General features: G+C 44.3%; 1 long non-coding RNA gene across 4 annotated transcripts; it reads left to right on the top strand.

The window, feature by feature from the left end:
- Positions 1–425: 425 nt before the first annotated feature.
- LOC309660912 lies at positions 426–5,502 on the top strand. Of its 4 annotated transcripts, none has more exons than XR_014263708.1 (3): positions 426–3,912; positions 4,230–4,477; positions 4,955–5,502. It is a non-coding gene; the product is annotated as an uncharacterized lncRNA (long non-coding RNA). The 4 variants fall into 4 exon arrangements; XR_014263709.1 differs by having other exon boundaries at positions 4,230–5,040; positions 5,156–5,502; XR_014263710.1 differs by having other exon boundaries at positions 4,230–5,044; positions 5,156–5,502.
- The last annotated feature ends 4,714 nt before the right edge of the window (positions 5,503–10,216 follow it).

The raw sequence follows: 10,216 nt of genomic DNA, 5'->3' as shown, positions 1-10,216 counted from the left end.
TCAGGTCATGACTCACGGTCTGTTGAAGCCAAGCATGGGCAGTTTGTTCCCTTTTCCCGGATACTGGAAACATTTTGCAGTCTGCCTTGTAGCTAGGGGTGGCCACGTGGTTAAGGAGACATAAGGTCCTTCTAAGAAGATTTTCTTCACTGGTGACAGGTGAGAGACACGTCAAGAAAAGTCCCCCTTACATAGTCTCTCCCCATTTTTCTCCTGGAGTTTGAACTTGGTCATGATGCCTAAAGCTGTAACAGCCATCCTGTGACCATGACGCTCAAGGGCACAGAGCCACAGCGTTGAGGAGGTGGAGCGTTTGGATGAAAAGGTGAAAAGATTCTGGGTCCTCAGTTGTATCATTGAGCTTTTGCACCAGCCCTTGCCGGCTCCCTCTGAATTTCCTGTTATGTATGTTATGTATGTATGTCTGTCTTTAGTGCATAAACCATGAATAGTCAGGCTTTCCGTTATGCACAGCTGATAGCACCCTTAATCAATATATTTATTTAAAATTTCTTTTTAAAACAATTAATTAATTAAAAATTTAATTGAAGTATAGTTGATTTACAGTGTTTCAGGTATACAACAAAGTGATTCAGTTATACATACATACATACATATATATATTCTTTTTCAGATTCTTTTCCATTATAGGTTATTATAAAATATCAAATACATTTCCTTGTGCTATACAGTAGGCCCTTGTTGTTTATCTATTTTATATATAGTAGTGTGTATCTGTTAAACCCCAATTCCCAATTTATCCCTCCCCCACCCCCTTTCCCCTTTGGTAATAAGTTTGTTTTATATGTGGGTCTATTTCTGTCTTGTAAATAAGTTCATTTGTATCATTTTTTTTTAGATTCCACATATAAGCAATATCATATGATATTTGTCTTTCTCTGTCTGATTTACTTCACTTAGTATGATAATCTCTAGGTCCCTCCATGTTGCTACAAATGGCATAATTTCATTCTTTTTTATGGCTGAGTAATATTCCATTGTGTATATGTACCACATCTTCTTTATCCATTCATCTGTTGATGGGCATTTAGGTTGCTTCCATAAAATTTTTTTTATTTCGAAATCATTTCAAGCTTACAGAAGAGTAGTAAGACAAAGAACTTTCATCTACCCTTTACCCAGATGCACCAATTGTTCTTGACCATGTCTCTACTGCATCTATGGCCTGATCTGATGTGATCTGTTTTGGATCCTCTCCTGGAGCATGTGAAGTTTAGTTTAGACATCTGGCTCCTTTTCCTTTAAACATTTCAGCAGGTATTCTCTAAGAACAAGGGCGGTCCAATGATCAAATTCAGGAAATTTAAGGTTGCTGCCATACAACTGTCTTAATTGTCAATGATTGTCGATTGTCAATGGTCTACTTGTCAATGATTGTCTAATGTAGTGTCCACATGAACATTTTGCCAACTGTCACAATAACATCCTTTAAAGGGTCTCCCCCGATCCCTGGCATGCTTCCATGGTCTTCTTTAATCTGGAACAGTCCCTTGGCCCTTCTTTGTCTGTTGTGACATTGATACTTCTGAAGAGTTCAGGTCAGTTGTTCAAGGTCCCCAATGTGGGTTTGTCTGATGTTTCCTCGGGGAGCAGGGATGCTACATGAAGATGCTGTGTCCTTGGTGCATCACATCGAGGGCCACTTGGTGTCTGTTTGTCCCACTCCTGGGGGTGTTAACTTTGTTCACCTCATTAAGGTTTCTCAACAGTGAAGTTATCATTTTTTCTCTTTGTAATTATTGAATAATATGAGTGGAGGTGCTTTGAGACCATGCAAATATCCTGTTCCTCTCCAAACTTTTACTTAGTGATGATTCTTGTCTAAATCAATTATTACTATTATGGTTATAAGATGTGATTTTCTTTTCTTTTTTAAATTTTTAAATTTTTTATTGAAGTATAGTTGATTTACAATATTGTGTTAATTTCTGCTGTACAGTAAAGTGACTCAGTTACACACATATATACATTCCTTTTCATATTCTTTTCCATTACGGTTTATCCCAGGAGATTGAATATAGTTTCCTGTGCTGTAGAGCAGGATCTTGTTTATCCATTCTATGTGTAATAGCTTGCATCTACTAACCTCAAACTCCCAGTCCATCCCTCCCTCCCCTCCACTCCCCCTTGGCAACCACAAGTCTGTTCTCTATGTCTGTGAGCCTATTTCTGTTTCGTAGATAAGTTCATTTGTGCCATATTTTAGATTCCACGTATAAGTGATATCATATGACATTTGTCTTTCTCTGTCTGACTTACTTCACTTAGTATGATAATCTGTTGCATCCATGTTGCTGCAAATGGCATTATTTTATTCTTTTTTATGGTTGAGTAGTATTCCATTGTATATATGTACCATATCGTCTTTATCCATTCACAAGATGTGATTTTCTAATTCTCTTATTCCTTTGATGTTTATTTTATTTTATTTTTTCTTAACCAATGGCTTGTTTTTTTAAAAAATTTTCTTTTCTTTTCTTTCTTTATTTTTTAACATCTTTATTGGAGTATAATTGCTTCACAATGGTGTATTAGTTTCTGCTTTATAACAAAGTGAATCAGCTATACATATACCTACATCCCCATATCTCCTCCCTCTTGTGTCTCCCTCCCACTCTCCCTATCCCTCCCCTCTAGGTGGTCACAAAGCACCGAGCTGATCTCCCTGTGCTATGTGGCTGCTTCCCACTAGCTATCTATTTTACATTTAGTAGTGTATATATGTCCATGCCACTCTCTCACTTCGTCCCAGCTTACCCATCCCCCTCCCTGTGTCCTCAAGTCCATTCTCTACATCTGTGTCTTCATTCCTTTCCTGCCCCTAGGTTCTTCAGAACCTTTTTTTTTTTTTTTTAGATTCCATATATATGTGTTAGCATATGGTATTTGTTTTTCTCTTTCTGACTTACTTCACTCTGTATGTCAGACTCTAGGTCCATCCACCTCACTACAAATAACTCAATTTCATTTCCTTTTATGGCTGAGTAATATTCCATTGTATATATGTGCCACATCTTCTTTATCCATTTATCTGTCAATAGACACTTAGGTTGCTTCCATGTCCTGGCTATTGTAAATAGAGCTGCAATGAACATTGTGGTACATGACTCTTTTTGAATTATGATTTTCTCGGAGTATATGCCCAGTAGTGAGATTACTGGGTTGTATGGTAGTTCTATTTTTAGTTTTTTAAGGAACCTCCATACTGTTCTCCACTTTGATGTTTATTAATTGTCATTCTACCGTAAGGAAGCCTCCTTCCCCTTCCCTCCCTCCCTCCCATCCTTCCTCCCTATCTTCCTCCCCTTCTCCCTCCCTCCCTCCCTTCCTTCCTTCCTTCCTTCTTCCCTCTCTCCCCCTCTTCTTCCTTTTTATTCTTATTAAAAGGATTATCACTATGGATTCATGAATTTTAATTTTATTCAATATGTTATAATCCGTTATTATTATCAGTTCTGATGCTCACATTGTCCCAGGTTTAGCAAGTGGGAGCCCTTTCAACTTGGTTGTTGTGCCCTTTTCACATGTCTCCATCATTCTTTGAGCACTCTCTTGTTTTCTGGCACCACAAGATGTCCCAGACTTGTGTGGTACCTTCTCTGCTCAGCTCTGGCATCAGCCATTTCTCTGAGTCCTTCTGGTGAAGGCTGGTGTTTATAAACCAAGATCTGGGTACCCTGTGGGTACTGAGCAACATTTAGTCTGAAGCCATGAGAAATGGAGCAGCACTTACTCATCCATGTATTAGTTATGCTAACTAGCATGACCTGGAGAAAGAAGCATATGTGTCACTCATGGAGAGTCTGATGCAGATTAGTGGATCCTGGGAGATTCCATCTTTGCAGCCCTGACGTCCCTGCATGAGATCATTGCTGAAGAGAAGGCCGAGGAGTCATGCCCGTTCTTTTTTTTTTTTTTTTTAATTTTATTTATTTATTTATTTATTTATGGCTGTGTTGGGTCTTCGTTTCTGTGCGAGGGCTTTCTCTAATTGCGGCAAGTGGGGGCCACTCTTCATCACAGTGCGCAGGCCTCTCACTATCGCGGCCTCTCTTGTTGCGGAGCACAGGCTCCAGACGCGCAGGCTCAGTAATTGGGGCTCACGGGCCTAGTTGCTCCGTGGCATGTGGGATCTTCCCAGACCAGGGCTCGAACCCGTGTCCCCTGCATTGGCAGGCGGATTCTCAACCACTGCGCCACCAGGGAAGCCCATGCTCATTCTTAAGATACTTCCAGCAAGGAAGTCTGCATCACTTTTGCTCGCATTGCCATTTGCCAGAAGTCCAAGGGAGTCTGGGCAGCACAGGGAACACACAGGTAGTTGGTGCGCCCTTACACCTTCTAACCACAGTATGTTCATCCATGCAACAAATGTCAACTCGGTTCCTCGTAGCCAAGCTGACTCCAAGAGGCTGAGATGACTTCACCTCAGGTGGTTTACAGCAGGGAGAGAAAGGTAAGTAAACAGTAAGTGAACAGACCATCACATGACAGTGGGCTTGCGAACTGTAGCAGGGGTAGGTGCTATGCGCTGCGCCGACACTGAATGGTTACCTCCCTGGGGTCTTGAGGAAGACCCATCTGGGTGGTCCATTGGCACTGGGTTTGAAATGTGAATGGGAGTTCACTCCCACTCAGAAAAGGGTGCGGACATCTCAGGCAGAGGAGAGAGCCAGGGCAAGGGCAGAAGACCTGAAAGAACTAGGCGTGCTGGGAGAAGAGGGAACAATTTGAGGTGGGTAGAAGGTGGGGTCTACTGGGAAAGGCTTGGGAGGCAAGGGATGAGGCTGATAACCAGGTGGGAAGGGCTGTGCTAAGAAGTTTGGAATTAACAGGTTAACTTTTGTTAGTTGGGTGAATAATTAATAATGTGGGTCACAAGGCATCATAGGATGTGTTTAAGCTGATGAAAGACATCTCATCTGTGTTTTAGGAGGATCATCTCGATGGTAGAGCACGAGATGGAGGGGAGAGAAGACACCAAGACACACGGACCTGTTGGGAGGCTCTGGCAACCATGTAGGCATGAAGCGATGAGGACCTGAACTGGGGGTAGCAGAGGGGACAGGTAGAAGGGGTTGGCTGTTGGAGCCATTTGAGGACAATGAAACTATAGTGGTTTCCTTTATTGAAGACCGTGTGGCTGATATTATTTGCTCACAATTGTTCCTGGCCTCCTCACATTGCCGTGGCTTCCCTGTGGACGGGGCGTAGTTCTTGCTCGCCCACTGACCTGCTTTGGTCCTGGGTGCATGAGTTGAGTTAACATATGCTCCATCCAACCAGAAGCTCCAAGTATGTGAATGGCTGGGGCAACCCTCTTGGCTCCCACCCTGCATCCTGAGAAGGCAAGCCCCAGGGATATCAGTGGCCTGGGAATGAGAGAGTGGAAGAGCAAACTGAACCTGACCCACATTTCGGGGCTAAGCTTCCCCAGCTGACCACAGACCATTAGCGACAAATAAAAGTTCATTATTTTAAGCCACTGAGATCCTGGGGCTGTTTGTTACACAGCATTATGGTAACAAAACCTGACTAATACAGGGGCTTACCATTTCCTAAGTATGGCATGTTGTTTAATGGTAATATCTCTGCATAGTAGGTATTAGTGCTACCATTTTAAAGATGAGGAAACTGAGGCTCAGAGAAGTTAAGTAACTTGCTCAAGGTCCCACAGCTAGTAAGTCAGAGAAGAGGGATTTGAACATGGGACTGTCTGACTTGCAAACCCCTCTTCCATCCTCTATCTACATGAATATGCTAACTTCTGGGATAGCTATTTTTTCCTGCCAGAAATGGCTGCTTTCAGCTTCCTGTGTTTCTGAGTTGGGAGAGGGGTGGGGGCCTGGGGACCAGCCTTTGGGTTTGAAGAGGCCTCCAGGTCACCATCAGTGGATGTGTGCTTGAGGGGGCTTCTCCAGCCTCAGGGATGGAGGCTGATGTTTCATCTCTACCTTTCTGCCTGGGCTCAGCTGAGCCAAGCTGAGTACATTGACAGCCTGGGTGTACCTTATAGCCAAGGAACTAAGCCCGTCTTGGTGTAAAACAGAGTTGACTCTTTTGATATCATCAACAGGCGGCGGCAGCAGCAGCAGCAGCAAAATCCTGGCTGTTGGCCCATTGATTTAGCCATTTGTCTCAGCGAAGCGAATCCAATTTAAAATATATCTTCAGAAAAAGAAGGATCAATGAGTTTAAATAGAGGACTATTTGCTAACCGGATTAGGAAAACCCCCTTTGTGCTAAAATGTTCTAAGAAAATCCTCTTAGTACAATTTTGCAGGAGCCAAAAGTGTGAGAGGATCACTTACTTGCTGTCATCCTCTGAGGGCAGGGCTCTAGCTGGGATAAAATAAGAGAAGGAATTTATTAGCTGCTTAGTTGGTTAGAGTCTGTGCAGACATGGCTGGGTTCTGAGGCTGACCCAAGAGACTCCTTGGTTTTCAGCTGTTAACCAGCTCTTTTGAAATATGTGGGAAAGAGCTTGGGTGAGAGAGAGCAGCGACTGCCTACAAAAAACCATCATCCCTACCAGGCAGACTGCTCCCTGTGAAGATGGAAGAGACAAGGGCTGTAGCACCCTGGCAGCATATTAATTTACTTTGCTTGCCCAAGGTCTTATGGATAGAGAGAAAACTCTCAGTTTCCCAAAATGATGAGAAACCCGATATTTTGGATAACAAAGGAAAGAGTCTTGGAGTTCTGAAATCTGTCCTTTCACACACGAAGCTTCATGCCTCTGAGCCTTTGCACATGCTGTTCCCTCTGCTAGGAATGCTGGTGGACTCCGTTCCGCCCTCCAGCTTGAGTGTCCTCTCTTCCATGCTGCCCTTCCCCGTGCTGCCCACCCAAACGGGCAGTTCATTTCCCTGTTCTCAGGTCACCACTGAACCTTGTTTACTCCCTGCTCTGGGCAGGGCTTTTTCAGTCATAGGTGACAACTGAAACTCAACTCAGATATGTGTTAGCAAAAGACTTTTGTAACTGCAAAGACCAGGGTAGAGGCTCAAAGGTGTCATTCTCTCTCACACACTCTCTCTCTTTCCTCTTCCTTTTCCTCTTCCCCTTCCCTCTCCCTTTTCCCCTTCCCCTCCTTCCTCCTCCTCCTCCACCTTCTCCTTCTTTGGGAATGTCAGCCCCAGGAGGACAGGAATGTATATTTGATTCTTCTTGTATCCCCCAGCTTAGGGCAGAGCCTGGGACGTAGTTACGTTTGAGCCTGGCTCAAACATCAATTTTGTGTTAATTAGAAAAAGATACCCCTTTCTCAATATAATTTACTGCCTTTTGCTGGAAGTTTTAAATAATCACTATACAAACCTACCCTGGCTATGACTTGTATACCCCATACAGCCTCCCCTCCATCTCCCATGTAGTAGGTCCTTAATAAATGCTTGCTGGATGAACGAATGGATGAAATTCAGGGAGTCAGAACTATCTGAAAAACCAATGCAAAACTGTGTGGTGAGCTCGTGTGTACCTTTGCTGATTGAATTGTCCATTAGTGTCAGAGTGTTGGGCACAGAGCCCCCCCCCTTTTTTTTAAAACATCTTTATTGAAGTATAATTGCCTTACAATGGTGTGTTAGTTTCTGCTTTATAACAAAGTGAATCAGTTATACATATACATATGTTCCCATATCTCTTCCCTCTTGCATCTCCCTCCCTCCCACCCTCCCCATCCCACCCCTCTAGGTGGTCACAAAGCACTGAGCTGATCTCCCTGTGCTATGCGAGCCCCCCCTTTTATTATTCCTCCACCAACAAAGATTTGTCAAGCACCCACTCATTGTGTTGGTTTGGGGAATTCAGACACAAATAAGATGCAGTTTGTTGATTTAAGAAGTTCAGAGGCTAGAGGGTCAGATAGCCATGTAAATGAATGGTGACAATATAGTGTCACAACTGCTGCCTTATGAGCCAACCCAGGGCTCCACTGGAGCTCAGGATACCGACTCAGTCCAGAGGAGCCAGGAAGGCTTCCTGGAGGGGTGCAGTTTAAGTCAGATCTAAAAGGAGGGAAAGGTACTAACATTGGTAAGTGCTCCATACAACATATAAAGCCATGATCCGTGTGTTTCAGTCTCCAAGCAGTGTTATGTTCAAGAAGATAATTTCTTAACTCAAACTTTTCTTGCATTTCTTAAGTTCTGTGAAGGCAACAGGTAATCCTCTAAACTTCCCTGTCCCTTCCTATCCACTTCCCTACAGACCCCAGTTCCCTCACCTCATTCACATCAAACTTCCCTGGGAAACCCCACCTTGAGCTTTCAATCCCTCTTCCCACTTTTCTCCTTCTGCTCTTTATTATGAAGACAAACATAATTTCTTCCTCTGGGACCATTCCTTCTTCCTCCAGCCTCTCAGGTCCAATAATGCATCCACTTTCTGACTCTCTTTCACAAAACTCAGGGCAGAAATCTCCTTGGAGAGCCGCCCAGGGTAAGGAACTGCCCTGGTACAGCCAGAGGAAAAAGGGAGGCTCAGAGTCTCTCATACAGGAATGATTTTGGTATTATCACATTTATCTTTTAAACTACTATGATCAACCCATTTTGAAGATGAGGAAACTGAGGCTCAGAGAGATCAAATAACTTGCCCAAGATCCCACAGCTAGTAAATACCTGCTCCTGCCTGCCATGCTTTCCTTCTCTTATCTTCTCTTTTGCCTTCTTAACTGTGATTTCAACCCAAAGAGAGACTTCCCCAGGGAAGTCTTCTCTAGACATTTTGTCTTGGTCAAACCAACCTATTGTACACTTTCATAAGGCTGCATACTTTTCCTTCATAGTACTTGTCACAGTTGTAATGGTACATTTCTCTGGGTGGTTCTTGGATTAAAGGCTCTCTCCAACACTAGACTATAACCTTGCGGAGGGAAAGGGCAATATATATATATTTATATACCCTTGTATTCCCAGCAAAACGAAACAGCATCTGGGACATAATAGGTGCTCAATAAATATTTGCTGAATAAGTGAATAAGAAACTGAAATTCAAACCCCTGTCTCTAAAACCCAAGTTCTTTGCTAACATCATGTGTTGGTGTTCCCCAGGAGGACAAAATGGGAGGGAGGTCATTTCAGGGTGAAGAATTACCATACGACTCATTAGGGAAATTACAATTTGTGTGTGTGTGTGTGTGTGTGTTGATAGTGGTTTGAATCCAGGCTGCATATAGAGGAGCAGCAGTAGAAGCTGGGGCACTGAGCAAGGGCACAATGATTAAAAGACTTAAAAGACCGCGCTTGCCTCAGGATCAAGGATCACAGTCTTTCATCTGGGGAGAGGCATGATCATAGTTATATTTGAGAAAGATCACTCTGCCTGCCACTGAGTGGAGGGTGGACAGAACCTGGAGGCTAGGGTAGCATCACCATAAAACAGCTTGGAGAAGGAAAAGTCCTGGACAGGGACATCCATGGAGAGAGGGGTGGTCCAGCTCCTAGGAGGTGGGGAGAGACAGGTGTAAGTGTGACTCCCCCGTTTTAGGCATAGACACCTGGACAGGTGGTCTTTTCATCTCTGGCAGCATAAAGCACTGAAGGGGGAGATGGTTTGCGGTGGGAGAGGCTGTGTAGGGCTGAGCAGGCTGGGTCTGAGAAGCTGTTTCACTTGCAGCTGTGGGACCAGGGTACAGGTGGGGCTCAGGGCGAATGGGGCAGGTGGCGTCAGAGTGCAGAGAGAGACTAGGGAGGAGTTGAGAGCCCAGCCCCCGTTTCTAGACCCCAACACAGGGTGGGTGTACAGGTCAGCGGGTCTCAGATGAGCCTGAGCAGCATGCTGCCGCCTCCTCCGTTTCTCACCAGCTGCCTTCTGCTGAGCTTAACACCCGCAGAGAGACCCAGGGACTCAGAAGCGCAGCTGTCAGCTGGGAGGGAGGTAAGATCCAGGAACACCGCCCTCCCTCTCCAGTGTCTCCCCACCGTTCTTTTCTAAGAATTTGGGCTTTGGGCCACTTATTCAAGCCTCAGGTTCCTCATCTGTTAAGCATGAGATAGGAATCCATCCCTGTAAAGAGAAAGACTGAATGCACCCTGCAGGGAGAAGGCACCTGGCTGGAGCTCCCTTCCTCTTCCTAACCTGCTGGGTTCATCCAAAATTATTCCCCAAAGGAAAAGCCGTGTAAGGATTGGGGGTGGGGAATAGGCTTTCCCAAGAGGTCAGGTTAAGTCCCAATCTTAGGATGGATGTT

This window comes from Balaenoptera physalus (assembly GCF_965194825.1).
Source record: "Balaenoptera physalus genome assembly, chromosome: 5".
In the NCBI taxonomy this organism is placed as follows: Eukaryota; Metazoa; Chordata; class Mammalia; order Artiodactyla; family Balaenopteridae; genus Balaenoptera; species Balaenoptera physalus.
Note: the sequence above shows the minus strand (reverse complement) of the source record. Positions and strands in the feature narration are given on the sequence as shown.